Raw genomic sequence first — 15,743 nt, 5'->3', positions numbered from 1 at the left:
CAAAAAATAATAATAACAATAAAATAAAATAAAAATAAAAAAATTTAAAAAGTAATCTGTTTCCACATTACTTAGTCATCCAGTTGTTGTAGGTTGAAACTCAGGCTTATCTGACTCCAAAGCTTAAACGCTATGTTTGGCATTAGAGGAATAATCTCTTTAATGATTCTAGAATCTTCCATGTTTTTCTAGATATTTGCCTTAGAGATTTTGTCATTTTTCTATTGAGACTTGATCATTTATTCCAGTATATATGATATAAATTTGCTATGTAATACAAAAATACAAACCAAAAGAGTCAGTTTCATAGCAAAGTTTTTGAAATTCCCATGACAATCAAACAAAAAGTGATATTGTACTAGTATTCTTTTCAGAGAGTATTGGCAAACCTTCCAGTGTTTTAAATGATTCTATTGAACCAGTTGGGTCTGTGTGATGAACAGTCTCCTGGAACTATTTGTTACTGCTACCAGACTTTTTTTTTAAATGACTGGGAAGCATTTTCTCATTATAAAGTATTACATAGTCACTGACTGACAATAATACAAAGCTATGTCAGACTCAATAGGAAGGATCTTATGAATTATACAAGCAAAAGCAGGATCACGCATAGTCAGACTCTTCTATAGCCTTCACGAAATTTTCAAGTAAGCTGAAAGGAACTGCTATACAGATAAAAGTTTTAAAGCACAAACCCTTTGAAGAATCTTTAAATAAGCTCCTAAGTTCTAGGCAAACAAACAAACTCCAATAGAAAATGCTTTGGGACTGAATTTTACTGGCTAGCTAGCTGACTTCATGGTACAGACGACAGCAAGTATTTTTTAAAAGATATTCAGGAAGAAAGTGAAGGCATACCATTTGACTCCAATGCTTAAAATTTTCCAGACATTCACATCTGTTATGCCATTTGAATTCTTTATAAGGTCCTAGAGTCTAAAGATAGATTTTTTTGAAGTTCTCCGAGAAGACAGTGGAAAGAATAAAAAAGAACAAGAGCTCCCTCTTTTTTTATGAGGCCTCACCATGAGCCAAAACAAAGTCAGACACCTGATCAAATAAACTGTCCATTTCTCAAAACAGCTGTTTTTTTATTTTTTTAAAGAAAAGACAGTACTACACTTGTTGCAATGGGAGGGGGGATCAAATATAAACCCAGATGCTCTCTTTAGCAATGCACACATATTTATTCCTGTGATCCCATTCATAATGAATTATTTAATTTTGTTATAAATTATCTATTTTTTATAAACTATGTGATTTGTAATTTGTCTATAACAGTATATGCTTCATAAGATGTAAAATCATACTTATTCCTTAAAGAATAAGTCATTAAGCGGGGCCGGGTGGTGGCAGACCTGCACCTGATCTAGCTCACATAGTAAGAAATCAAGGACCCGCTCAAGAAGCCCAGTTCGAGCCCCTGGCTCCCCACCAGCAGGGGAGTTGCCTCACAAACAGTGAAGCAGGTCTGCAGGTGTATCTCTGTCTCTCTCTTTCTCTATTTTCCCCTCCCCTCTCAATTTCTCTCTGTCCTATCCAAGAAAAAAAATCAAAGAAATGGCCACAGGAGTGGTGGATTCATGGTGCAGGCACTGAGCCCCAGTGCCTAACCCTAACCCTAACCCTAACCCTAAAACATTTTTATCTAATGACTTGGTTACTATCTCCACTTTCTGAATAGAAGACTAAGGATCCGATGAGTTAACTCATTAGCCCAAAGTCACATAGGAAGTGAGCCCAAGGACTATCAGCTGCTTTTTATCACCCACACTCTTGCTAAACATAGCACTATCCTGCCATACTAGTCACTTCTCCCCCATGGCTTCTTCTTCTAACGGTTGCCCTTCTTCCGTAGCCAGTCAACAGGTCAGGTTGAAAGCTGTCAGGAGCTGCTTGTTGCTGGCTTTGAAAGTGACTGGGATCCATGTGGATTCAGTCGGCTAGAAAGGATCGTCAGTTTCCCCAATGAATGGGTACTCACGGGATGCACCACGAGAAGGTCGATCCAATGCATCCCCCATGGCTGAGCACCAAACACTAGAGGAAACTGGATTTTCCCATCTTTGACACTGACAAAATTTGAGGTGGAACAAAACAAAATGAAAACCAAACTTGAGGACCTCTGCCATCAATGCATAAATTTGTTATTATCTATCTTGCAAATTACATTATTCACAGTTCTTACTGCTCCAATATATATGAACAAACCGGCAACATGCCTGATTTTCCTTAGTTATTTTTTTTTCTTTTCTATGCCTACATAGTTTTTTGTTCAGTTAGATATCCCTCAAGTTCTCTTCCACATTCTGTGTTCTACAAACACATGTCAGTGTCTCAGAGAAACTGACTCTCCAAATTCTGAACACAATTAACCCCAGTTATTTGCTTCGGTAGCATTTAGCACAATGTGTAATAGTTCTTTATACCCGTGGGTTTATTTAACACTGGTCATTGATATTAAAGTGCAGGCTCCACATCATAGCCCCTTTTCTCCAGTTCCTGATACAATGACTAAATAAAGTAGGAACTCAGTATCTGTTGAACTCTACTAGATAGTCAATGAATATTTTACTGTTGTTGAGGTGGTCTGGTGTCGGGCTGCACCGCGGAGAAGAGAGCGGACGTCCAGAGCAAAGGGGTACACAGATCTTTATTATAGGATGGGGGGGTAGGTTTGGTTCAGACCACGTGGAGCCAGCCAGCAATGGCCGACCACGGGGGGAGAGCAGGGAGCGAGACCTCAGAGAGGGAGAGCCGAGAGCCCAGAGAGAGAGAAGGGAGGGGTGAGGGGGCTTTTTATTGGGCGACAACCAGGGGTGACGTGTAGGGCCAGGATTGGTTGAAAGGGGGCACTCTAGGATTTAGCGGGGCATAGAAAAACCTGGGGGCGGAGCCAGGATTGGTTGAAAGGGGGCACTCTAGGATTTAGTGGGGCATAGAAAAACCTGGGGGCGGAGACTGCATCAGAATAAGTCCTCAGCAACATCTCCTCCTATCCCTTTATATCTAAATGGACACAGTAAAGAAAAATGGAGCAGGCTTAAATGTTTTAGAGGAATGCCATGCTCAGGTGGGAAGATGTAGGACTTTCTGTGGAGAAGGGAAGGCTTAAATGGCTGCCAACCTTGTGAGATTTATGCGTCTTCCTGTGCTCAACCCCTCTTTAGAGAGAGAGACTTACCTGGAGAGACTCATCTCATAGGTTTAAGCGCAGCCTGCTCAACCATCTCTTCACAATATCTCTACATCTTTTCTATCTTTCTACCTAGTAATAGCATAAGATGTACAAAGTCTATAAAAGACTATCATGGGGCAGAAACCTTTTGGGCATAAGCCTACATGACATAACAAAATAGGAAGGGACACGAAGGGGAGAAGTAAAAGCCAGTGTGGTGTGAAGGGAAGGATTGGTGTGTAAAGGAGCATTCCCTGTTTGGGTGGGGAAAGGGGCATGGGTACATAATGAGGGGGAGGCGGGAGGCATGACCCACCAAACAGAGGGGCTATTTGGCATTGTATAGTCCTCAAGGCAACAGTCTGTAAAGTCTATGAATTACTCAGGATCAGTCTATGAAAAACCAGCAACGTGAAGGGAAGGAAGCTGCTGTAAAATTGTCTAAAGTGTCCAAAGGGTATACCAGCAAGTCCGATAGAAGTCTCAGTCCAAAGTAGGCGACTAGGGGGAGAAATGGCAGGGGATGAAATGCTGCATGAGGAAGGTCAGCCTCTGGAATTCTGCTTTTCTGTAGATTGTGAGCTGGAACCGCCAAAACGTGACAGGTCAAAGCAAAAGCAGGAAAGGCAGACAGGCAGTAAAAAGGTTCTGTCCTTGGAGTCTGCGAATCAGATTCTTCAGATCGCGTTGAGTGACATCTAGGGTTTCGGGGGGTGTGCCACGGTAGTCGTGCCATCTAGTGAGTGACGTCAGGGTGTGCAGGGGTTCAGATGGTTTTTCCGGGATTCCTGTAAAGAAACACAAACAATCTGCTTCTTGTGGTTAGCAGGGCATCTGACTTGAATGCTTTATAGAAGAAGAGGTTTGGTGCCTTGACCAACTGAGTATTGGGGGATGTATTTTTCCTATTCATTTATGATTATATTTTATATTATTTGTCATGGTAGTCAGCCGTTTATCTGGAAGGTCCTGGGTGATTCATGGGGAAAAAGACCTTATCTTTTAACAAAGACTCTAAGGTGTAGGGAAGCGGGAACTATCTTATCCCTTTTTTTTTTTTTTTTTTGTATCTTGTATCTTGCCTTTGTTGCCCTAGTTGTTCTTGTTGTAATTATATTGTTGTTATTGCTGATATTGTGGTTGTTGGATAGAACAGAGAGAAATGGAGAGAGGAGGGAAAGACAGAGGGAGATAAAGATACCTGTAGACCTGCTTCACTGCCTGTGAAGTGTTTCCCCTGCAGGTGAGGAGCCGGGGGCTCAAACTGGGATCCTCAAGCCAGTTCTTGCTAAACTCGCTGCACCACCACCCGATTCCCAGGAACTATCTTTTAACATAAACTCTACGGCCATGCCAATAGCAACCTTGAGGGCACATGTGGCTCCCCACATGTCCCCCTGTCTTATATCATGTTTTGATGTTTGGCGGACTTTGTTTTGTGGCAGGGTGGACTGTGCCTGTCTTAGGTTGGGGATCAGCCTTCCGTCTTACCCGTCATTGGAACACCTGGTCATTTTTGCCCAGTAGTACCAGATGCCCTGTCTTAGGTTGACTGGATAGCGCTAGTTTCCTCTTACCCGTCATTGGCTAGCCAGCCCTCTACATGGTGGACGTTCTGATGGAGGGGGGCAAATCCTCCACAGCAACTCAATATTCTGCCATGTCCAGCCTATGATAGTGACTTTGTATAGGTTGCATCTTTATGGCATCAATCGGTTGCTGCAAAAGGCCATGAGCTTGTTAAGAATTATAGGACTGTGGTCCGGGAGGTGATGCAGTGACTAAAGCCTTGAACTCTTAAGCATGAGGTCCTGAGTTCGATCCCTGGCAGCACATGTACCAGAGTGAGTCTGGTTCTTTCTCTCTTTCTCATTAATAAATAAATTTAAAATGTTGAAAAAGAAAAAGAATTATAGGACCTATTGTGAGCAGAAGAAGTAAAACAAGCTAGGGTCTCACAACTAAGGGTATACAGGTAAGGAAGGGGGAATGTATCCATTGATATGAAGAGGTAGGAGCATCTCTCAAGTCTAAGGGAAGCAGTCAGTGAATGTGATGTCCAGGGGAACAGCCATTTGTCTTTGGGGGTAGTAAAGGATGTCCGTGGCATGGGTGATGTTATAAAGAGAAACATCTTTAAATTGTTGGCTGACAAAGGCAGGCCTATGGTGGCAAGACAAGATACACCAGTTAAGTTTACAAGAATATGTGAATGTTGCTAATTCACATAGGTTGGATATGGAGGAACTTCTTACAGTTTAATACCTTACCGTATGAACAGATGATTCCTCATATGAAGGCTTGATAGCTGTAATCACTTACTTGTGAAAAACAATAAAACTTGTAACAAGTTAGAGGTTTACTATAATTGACTTTGGACTATAAGCAGACTCAGGTTACTTAGAGAGTTAATGCATGTTAGTAACAATGGTTTTAACATTTAGAGTACTTCTGAGCAGATGGGTCATACAAAAAATTTTTGGTCATTCAGCACACTCACTCACAAAACACAACTGGCCATTCATAACATAAGACATTCAGGGAAGGGGTAGGAGAGAGGGCTCTGTGAGCCAACTTTTGTAGGTTCTGCCATGCCATATTATGGATCCTGGGATGTATCCTCCATCTGGTCCTCTTGTGTTATTTCTTGTTCTTCAGGAATAACAGCGCCATCCTGCGGGTATTGTCGGACATGGCGGGCAGGAACCCAGACAGGTTTAGAGAAATTTTGAGGGAAAATGCATGCGAAACCCCTTCCCATGGTCAATAATGGGTCAGGCCCTTTCCAAACTTTATCGAGTGGGTCTCTCCATTTGACCTTAATAGATGGGAGGGTAGATGGTGTTTGCCAGTGAAGAATAATAGGGGGTAAGGCTGAGTTATTGTAAATATTAAAGAGATTTAACGTAGTTAAGGCTTTTGCTAGCTGGATATTTGGGGGATATGTTCCTCCTTTATCTTTATTTAGTTGAGCCTTCAGAGTTTGATGGGCCCTCTCGACAATGCCTTGTCCCTGTGGATTGTAGGGAATGCCCGTGGTATGAGTAATATTCCAGAGGGAACAAAAATCTTTAAATTGTTTACTTGTAAACATAGGTGCATTGTCTGTTTTCAAAAATAATGGGACCCCCATAACGGCAAAACAAGAGAGCATATGGCTTACAAGCTTTTTAGCACTTTCTCCTGTCTGAGCTGTAGCCCACATAAATTTAGAAAAGGTATCAATTGAGACAAACACATATTTTTGTTTGCCAAAGTTTGGTATGTGGGTGACATCAATTTGCCAAATAGCATTAGCTTTTAAACCTCGGGGATTAACCCCAAGGGTCTGGATAGCAGGTGTCTTTATGAGACTTGCACAAGAAGAGCATGTAGCGAGGATATGTTTTAACTGTGATACAGGAACATCAGGGAATCGAGCTTGAAGGCCTTTAAGATTAACATGGGTTAGAGAGTGAAAATTAGCAGGATCAGAGACAGAGACTGGGAAAGTTCCTGTGGAGGCAAGGCGGTCAACTGCGGCATTCCCTTCGGACAGGGAACCAGGAAGAGGGCTGTGGGAGCGAAGGTGTTGAATATACAGTGGTTGGGTTCGAGAACAGAGCATAGAGGGGAAAGTGGGTTGTCATCAATTTTCACATAAGAACGAGCAAGCCATGGAAGTAAGTTAACAGTATACACACTGTCAGAAAAAAGGTTGAAGGATTCTGGTACAGCTTTTAGTGCAAGAAAAACAGCATAAAGTTCTTTGTACTGAGGGGAATTATCAGGAAGCTCAGTAAAGAGAGGTTTAGGAGATTGTTTGTCTGGGTAATATATAAGGGCAGCAGCTCCCCTTTTTCCGCCATCAGTAAAGATTGTAGGAGCAGAGGGAATGGGATCCCGAGAGAAAAGTTTAGGTGCTAGTAGAGGCAGAAGAGGTAAAGAAGCTATCAATTTATTAGAAGGAAAATGGTTATCTATTTGTCCTGGAAACCCCACGAAGCTTATGGCAAAGCGGGAATGATGGCGTATAAGCCACTCTGTATCTGTGAGAGAAAAGGGCAGAATGATTAAATCCGGTTCTTTCCCTAAGACCTGCACAGACCTATTTCTTCCTTGGCAAACCATGAATGCTAACGCATCTATCTCAGTGAGGAGTCTTGGAGCTCCTCCTACTGGCGTGTGAAGCCATTCGAGAACCCCATGGTCTTGCCACAGTGCCCCTACTACTGTGGGGGTGGAGTTGAAGATTAGAAGGTTTACCAGAGAGGAGGGGGAGAATCGAACAAGGTGCATGTCCTGGAGGGCCTGGTTAACCCTTTCCAGTGCCAAGGAGGCCTCAGGAGTTAATTTATGTTTTGAAGAGGGCTGTTTGTTTCCTTTCAACAGGTCAAACAGTGGTTGGAGGCAGCTTGTGGGCAGATAGAGATACTGCCTAAGCCAATTTAAATTTCCTAGAAAACTTTGTAAAGAAGCAAGAGTAAGGTTAGAAGGGAAGGTAACATTAGGTTTTAAGGGACGAATTTGCGTTAGAGAAATCTCTGAACCTAGGAAGGATATTGGAGGGATTAGCTGTATCTTCTCAGGGGCTACATTAAGGCCGCTTTTCTTTAATGCAGGAATGAGAAAATCACGTAAGGCATAGAGATCTGTATCTGATTTTCCCCATATTAAAATATCATCTGTATAATGAAAAATATTAAGGCCCTTATGAATATATGGGACAAGGGCAGATTTAACAGCCTCCTGACAAATCGTAGGACTATTGGCCATACCCTGGGGCAGCACCACCCATTCAAATCTATCAGCGGGACTGGCATTATTAATAGACGGAACAGAGAAGGCAAAACGTTTACAATCTCGTGGATGCAAGGGAATAGAGAAAAAACAATCTTGTATATCAATAGCTATGATTGGAATTCCCGTGGGAATTGCAGAAGCAAGAGGCAAACCCCTTTGGGGGGAGCCCCAGACCTGCATGGTTTTATTTACTGCACGGAGATCTTGAAGGAGGCGCCATTTTCCCGAGCGCTTTTTAATCACAAAGACAGGAGTATTCCATGGGCTTCGAGAATGACGAATGTGTCCCAAGGACAACTGCTCTCGGACGAGCTCTTTTAAAATTTTTAGCTTATCCCTAGGTAAAGGCCACTGTTCCACCCAGACAGGCTCATTAGAAAGCCAGCTTAAGCGGGGTGTTTGGCTACGAACAGTGGCATTTAGTATTAGGGGTGCTGAATAGACCTGGTATCGCGGGAATGAGTTTTACGCTCTGCAGAGGCGTCTGTGGATATCCTAACATTAAGACATTCCAGAAGATCCCTGCCCAGTAAGTTGGTGCTAATATTAGCTACCAAAGGGCAGAAGTGTCCAGTAGAACCTTCTGGGTCTTCCCACATAAGCGAGTCTCGTGTGTAAAATGCTCTCGTCATCCCTCCTATTCCATGTAAACTGGGTCCAGGGATGAGTTCCCAATCTTGGGGAATCTCTTCTTGCCTTAAAATCGTCTTTGCTGCCCCCGTGTCAATCAAAAATTTAAAAGGAATGTTGCCTATCTTTACTGTCATAGAAGGGTGACCTTGTTCTAAAACAGGAGTAGTCCACAAAATCTCAGGCCCCGAATTTGTACTATTCAGGGGCGAACCATCTTTATGAAATTGGGACCAACAATCTCTCTTCCAATGAAACCCCTTACGACATTTTGGACAAACAGTACGTGGTCTCTGGCTCCCTGACTGAAAGCGGGGTTGCTCTGGCGGGAGGCGTGGTTTCCCTGACTGGAGGCGTGGTTGCAATTTATCAGGACATTGGTTACGCCAATGTCCTTGGCGACCGCACTGAAAGCAGGCCCCGTTTTGCTTACGTGGGGCAACTGCATAGACCTGCGTCATAGCGGGTGTCCCATAATTGCCTGATGTAAGTTCCTGTGTCGCTAGAATCCAATTATCTGGGTGTAGGTGTTTAAGATTAAGGCATACCTGACGGAATTGTGGTGTCATGCCTTCCCAGACAATAGAGCGCAGGAGTAGTGTGCGGACGTCAGGATTATAAACCTTTCTCTCTAAGCTTCTCTTCACCCTTGAGATGAAGCTCGCCAATGACTCATCAGAGCCTTGGTGAAAAGAGTTAATGGGAGCTGACGAATCTACATCGGGTGGGGTCACCCTTTCCCATGCTTGTGTTGCACAGATGCGAACCTGTTCAAAATAACCAGTTGGAAACCTGGCTTCTGCCTGCTGAGTTCCAGATTCATAAGCTCCTGCTCCAAACAAAGCATCAAAATTCCATTCTACCTGTTTGTTACTATTTTCCTGTGATTGCCTAGAGCACTCATCGCGGAAACATGCCTGCCACTGAAGATAGAGTGGGTCTGGGAGTGCAGCACGAGCCAGTTCTTTCCAGTCTTGTGGTATATTTAAATGATGGTAAAAGCTTCTCAAAACGGACTTGGTCCATGGAGAGTGCATACCATCCTCCCTGACTGCTTGCCTGAGCGTTCCAAGTTCTTTTGAGGAATATGGCTGCCACGGCTGAGGGTTTTGTTTAGAAGGGGCCAAGTTTACCGGGAATGTGTGGATTTGGTCCGATGGCATGGGAGAGGGAGCTACAGAAGTGGAAAGTTCAGTAGAAACTGCTGTAGTGGCTGCAGGGGAGACTAAACGCATATCTACGGGGACGGAGCTCCCGGGGTGGACTGCACATGGTTTAAAATCCTTAAATGCTGAAAAAATATCCTTTAGCTCTCGTATCTCAGCCACTAGGTCCCTTAATGGTGACGTATCAGCAGGGGGCGGGGTCAGGGACGAGGAAGCCTCAGGCGGAGCTGAAACTGCGGCAGCAGGGGCCGGGGGCGGGGTCAGGAAAACGGAAGCTGCAGGCAGAGCTGAAACCGTGGCAGCAGGGGCCGGGGGCGGAGCTGAAACTGGAACGGCAGGGGGAGGGGCTAGAGAACCGGAAGCCTCACGGGAAGCGGGGGGCGGGGCCAGAGAAGCAGAAGGAACTGAACACGTGTCTGCCACAGAAGGGACCGAACACTTGTCTGCAGAAGGAGCCGAACACGTGTCTGTGGGGACAGCTGGGGGAGGGGTCAAAGGAGCGGCAAAACACGTGTCTTCAGGGGCAGTGGGGGGAGGGGTCGTGGAAGCAGAAGCTGCTGCAGGAGAAACCGAACACGTGTGCCCGGAGGCAGTGGTTTGGGGGCTGACTGCAGATTGCTTAGGGTGTTTAAGTCCTAAGCAAATATCCTTTAACTCCTGTATCTCAGCCTCAAGGTCACTTAACCTTTTGGCAGGAGGCCTTGTACATATCCTGAAAATAGTAAATATAGCCATGAGAACCCATGGTGTAGCAAAAATTAAAGCGTCTCTGAGATCGAAAGCCTGTCCCAGGAGAGAAGGATAGAATGTCTGGGACACCTCCTCATAAAACGGAAAAAATCCCATGGTGGAGGGAAACGCGGGGCCACAGAAGCGGGCGGATTCCACTTACCTGTGTCTGGGCGGTTTCGGAGACCTCAGGCCGGGCGTGGTGTGGGTACGGAACACGATGGGCGCCAGATGTTGTTGATGTGGTCTGGTGTCGGGCTGCACCGCGGAGAAGAGAGCGGACGTCCAGAGCAAAGGGGTACACAGATCTTTATTATAGGATGGGGGGGGAGGTTTGGTTCAGACCACGTGGAGCCAGCCAGCAATGGCCGACCACGGGGGGAGAGCAGGGAGCGAGACCTCAGAGAGGGAGAGCCGAGAGCCCAGAGAGAGAGAAGGGAGGGGTGAGGGGGCTTTTTATTGGGCGACAACCAGGGGTGACGTGTAGGGCCAGGATTGGTTGAAAGGGGGCACTCTAGGATTTAGCGGGGCATAGAAAAACCTGGGGGCGGAGCCAGGATTGGTTGAAAGGGGGCACTCTAGGATTTAGCGGGGTATAGAAAAACCTGGGGGCGGAGACTGCATCAGAATAAGTCCTCTGCAACATTTTACCTGTATTCTATCACTATAACCAAATGCTGCTTACATCTTACTGCGTTCGGTAATAATACACCGTATTCCCAGAGGTAAACATATCCTTTATCATTCTTTTTTTCTCTTTTATTTTTTTCCCCATGACTATTACCATCTAGCCAGGGAGGTAGCACAGAGGAAATGAGCAAGACTTTCATGCTGGAGATCTCAGTCATCGCAAGGTCAACCCTTAGAACCATCTGATTTCAGAACTGAGCAGTAAATATAAGCAATCCAAGCTTATATTTAATTTATTTAATTATTTACTTGCTTGTGTGTTATGTTTATCATTTACTGTCTGTTCCCCTCCACAAAAACTTTACGTACCATTGGCCAGGCAGTGACACACACAGTTAAGCACATACATTACCATGCACAAGGACCTCAGTTTGAGTCCCCACTCCCCCACTGAAGGGGAAACAATTCATGAGAGGTGAAACAAGTCTGCAGGTGTCTCTCTGTCTCTCTGTCTCCTCTATCTTTCCCTTTCCTCTCAATTTCTCTCTCTCATATCTACTAAAAAAATAGAAGGAGGAAAAAAAGAAAGGAAAAATGTCCATTGGGAGTGGTAGATTCATAGTTCAAGCACTGAACGTTAGCAATAATCCTGGTGGCAAGAAAAAAATTTTTTTAATTTACACATCATAAGGGAAAGGATAACAAAGACCTGGAACTATACTCACCTTATAGTAGACCTTCAACAAAAATTTGCGAAATGAATAAATGAAAGCTTCCCTTTTAATCTCTTAATGTGAACATTTTCAGGGACATGGTTTTAAATAATAAGATGCATTACAATTTACGATTTTTTTAAATTTTCATACGCCTGAAAAACACTCTCACCACTAACTTAGGTCCCCCTCCCATCATGCATCAGGAACCCCAAAGCATATCATATGTAAGTATAGTTGCATTGTATATTACATAGCACATGGTCATAGATTATATATAACAGAATACAATCAAAAGTTATTGAATTAATTCAAATACTGAATTTAATTTCTGTGAGGCTCAGATTTTTCATGAGTATCACTCTAACATAACTCTAAAAGAAATTAAATGCTGAAAAGATAGATCTGTGTATATATAAGTTACTATAGCTATTAATATTGAAAATTAATGTTTCTTATAAGAGGAACTTAACAAAGTGAGTTTTCAATAAATTAACAGTGTTACCAAAACTTCCTTCTCTCAACTATCACCATTAATTGATTTCAATATCTTTCCTCCCTTGTTCCTTCAATGAATTTGAAGTTTGGAAGTAGCTTTGCAGTATTAAATATCTTGTGTGAGAATATGTGCTGTTGTCTATGTGCCCAGATGATTGAATCCATTCAGCAAGTGTTTATTAACAGTACACTTTATGCTTCGCACTATTCTAGGGATATATCAAAGTCAATTTTCAGTTTTCAAGAAGCATTCACTAACCTTCACTGAGTATATAAGCAACATTCACAGCACAGTATGTCCTCTCCATTTGGTGTGATGAGTAGAGTAGGTAAAGTGCTGGAAGGAGTGGGGGAACAAGTGAGGGGAGGCAAGTTCCAATCAGAGTAAAAATCATCAGAACATGTACTGAAAGAAGGAACCGTTACAGGGAAAACTGGTCAATATCTGCAGGAAGCCCCCAATGTCAGTGTTCTTCCAGGAGGAGGATTCGATCACAGGACTGACTGTCTTTAAAAGAATCACCAGGTTGCATTCCCATCAACAGTGGAAAAGAGACTCTTGCTTCAAAACCTCACCGCCTGTTTTTGTTTGTTTGTTTATTTTGTTTTCCTGTTCTGTTGATGTAGGCCATTCTCACAGGTGTGAGATGGAATTTCAGTGTAGTTTTAATTTGCATTTCTCTAAGGTCACTATCAATATTGTTAAAGAAATAGACAACACTAAGATACCACCTCACTCCTGTAAGAATGGCATACATCAAAAAGGACAGCAGCAACAAATGCTGGAGAGGATGTGGGGACAGAGGAAGCCTTTTACATTGCTGGTGGGATTGTAAATTGATACAGCCTCAGTGGAGAGCAGTCTGGAAAACTCTCACAAGGCTAGACATGGACCAGTAATTCCTCTCCTGGGCTTATACCCCAAGGACTCCATAACACCCAACCAAAAAGAGGTGTGTACTCCTATGTTCATAGCAGCACAATTCATAATAGCTAAAACCTGGAAGCAACCCAGGTGCCCAACAACAGATGAGTGGCTGAGAAAGCTGTGGTATATATACACAATGGAATACTATGCAGCTATCAAGAACAATGGACCCACCTTCTCTGACCCATCTTGGACAGAGCTAGAAGGAATTATGTTAAGTGAGCTAAGTCAGAAAGATAAAGATGAGTATATGATGATCCCACTCATCAACAGAAGTTGACTAAGAAGATCTGAAAGGGAAACTAAAAGCAGGACCTAACCAAATTGTAAGTAGGGCACCAAAGTAAAAACACTGTGGTGAGGGGTAGACATGTAGCTTCGTGGAACAGTGGGGGGTGGGAGTGGGTGGGAGGGATGGGTCACAGTCTTTTGGTGGTGGGAATGGTGTTTATGTACACTTCTAGTAAAATGTAGTCATATACATCACTAGTTAATTAATACAAGAGGGGAAAAATTAATTGTATGTCTCAAAGTTTTTCAAAACACAAACTGAATCTTTTCAATATATAGGCTGTGTAATTGATATGCAGACTCTCTCAAAAGCCTAGATCAAGTAGATCAGAAGCAACCAATAGCACAGCTATATACAAGATACTGGGTAATGTACAGCAAACCCTAATAAAAGGACTTTTCAAAGTTAACCCAATTACCAAATAATGTGATGATAACATTAACTATTGATTGTCTTTTTGAACCCTAAGACAGCAGGAACCTCACATCTCCACTATAGAGCCTTTACTTCCCCCAGTCCTGGAACCATTGGATAGGGCCCACTTTCCCGTATGCCTCTCCCAATCCATATCAAATAATACTGCATCTGCTGATCACAACCTAACCAACATGATGGCCACCTCAACATGCTTCACTTCAGACTGTGTCCAGAGACTTCACGTGTGGAAAGACAACCCTTCAGCTTCATTACTCGCATGAGACCTTTCCTTTCATAGTATACTCTAATTCCATCTCAGGTGGTTCACTTTCTAACAAAGTCCCAAAACCTAGATATACACCAGGTTCTGTGAGAGAGAGCATATGTTCACACATATCCATAAACTATTGCAAAATATATACCTGAAAGCAGAAGTACACTAGAGTTTGCAGTGAGTACCCCCCAAACACTTCCTCTCCACTATTCCAAGCTTTGGGTCCATGATTGCTCAACAATTTGTTTGGCTTCGCATGTTAACTCTCTTTTCAGTCACCAGGTTCCAGATGTCATCAGGATGCCGGCCAGGCTTCCCTGGACTGAAGACCCCACCAATGTGTCCTGGAGCTCAGCTTCCCCAGAGACCCATCCTACTAGGGAAAGAGAGAGGCAGACTGGGAATATGGACCAACCAGTCAACGCCCATGTTCAGCGGGCAAGCAATTACAGAAGCCAGACCTTCTACCTTCTGCAACCCACAATGACCCTGGGTCCATACTCCCAGAGGGATAGAGAATGGGAAAGCTATCAGGGGAATGGTTGGGATATGGAGATTGGGTGGTGGGAATGGTGTGGAATTGTACCTCTCCTACCCTATGGTTTTGTTAATTAATCCTTTCTTAAATAAAAAAAAAAAAAGAAATATTGTCATGCAAATTGGTGCATCCCTTTGGAAGACTTATGAAGTTTTTAAATAAATAAAAATGGGATTATCTTATGATAACGCAATACCACCCTTGGGCATTTCTCCAAAGGACAACACTAATTAGAAAGGACATATGCACTATGCTCATGGCTGCTTTATTCACAATCGCCTAACAATGGAAGCAGCCTAAATATTCATCAGCAGAGGACTAAATAAAGAAGTTATGGGTGCTGGATGTGAGGGTGATCTGGCTGAGAAATCTGTCACCCCATTGATCACCAGGGTTAATTCGGCTGATCTGTCCCCTTCCTCCATTACCGCTCCATGTGTGTCCCTCACAAAGCTGCGCACTTGGTCAAAGAGGACGGCCTTCCCGGAATAGAGACCGGTCTTCTGTCGAGGATATAGGAGAAGCTGTGCTGCCCAGCTAGAACCTCTAAACAAGCTCTCAAGAAGTTATGGGATTTATATTCCATGGAATACTACTGTGCAATCAAAAAGACAATATTGGGGGGGGTAGCACTGTGGGATAAGCACACATGGCACCAAGGGCAAAGACCAGCTAAGGATCCCAGTTAGAGGTCCCAGCTTCCAACGTGCAGGGGGTTCGCTTCACAAGCGGTGAAGCAGGTCTATAGGTGTCTGTCTTTCTCTTCCTCCTCTCTATCTCCCCTCCTCAATTTCTCTCTGTCCTATCCAACAAAAACATCAATGGAAACAATAACAATAATGACAACAAGGACAACAAAAAATGCGGGGGTGTGGAATGGCCTGGTATAACCCTGGAGGCAAAAGGAAAAAAAAAGACAATATTGTGCCCTTTGGGACAAAATGGACAAAACTACAAGTGATTATGCT

At 43.6% G+C, this 15,743-nt stretch overlaps 1 long non-coding RNA gene across 1 annotated transcript in view; it reads left to right on the top strand.

The window, feature by feature from the left end:
* The window catches only part of LOC132541432 (uncharacterized), a 223,150-nt gene extending 208,452 nt beyond the window's left edge, over positions 1 to 14,698 (top strand). The window contains exon 3 of the long non-coding RNA XR_009552634.1: positions 14,513 to 14,698. This is a non-coding gene — a long non-coding RNA (uncharacterized LOC132541432). The remainder of the gene's footprint in view (positions 1 to 14,512) is intronic.
* The last annotated feature ends 1,045 nt before the right edge of the window (positions 14,699 to 15,743 follow it).

The sequence above is a fragment of the Erinaceus europaeus genome, chromosome 11 (assembly GCF_950295315.1).
Source record: "Erinaceus europaeus chromosome 11, mEriEur2.1, whole genome shotgun sequence".
Taxonomy (NCBI): domain Eukaryota; kingdom Metazoa; phylum Chordata; class Mammalia; order Eulipotyphla; family Erinaceidae; genus Erinaceus; species Erinaceus europaeus.
The sequence above is the reverse complement of the archived record's forward strand: the minus strand, read 5'-3'. Positions and strand labels throughout refer to the sequence as shown.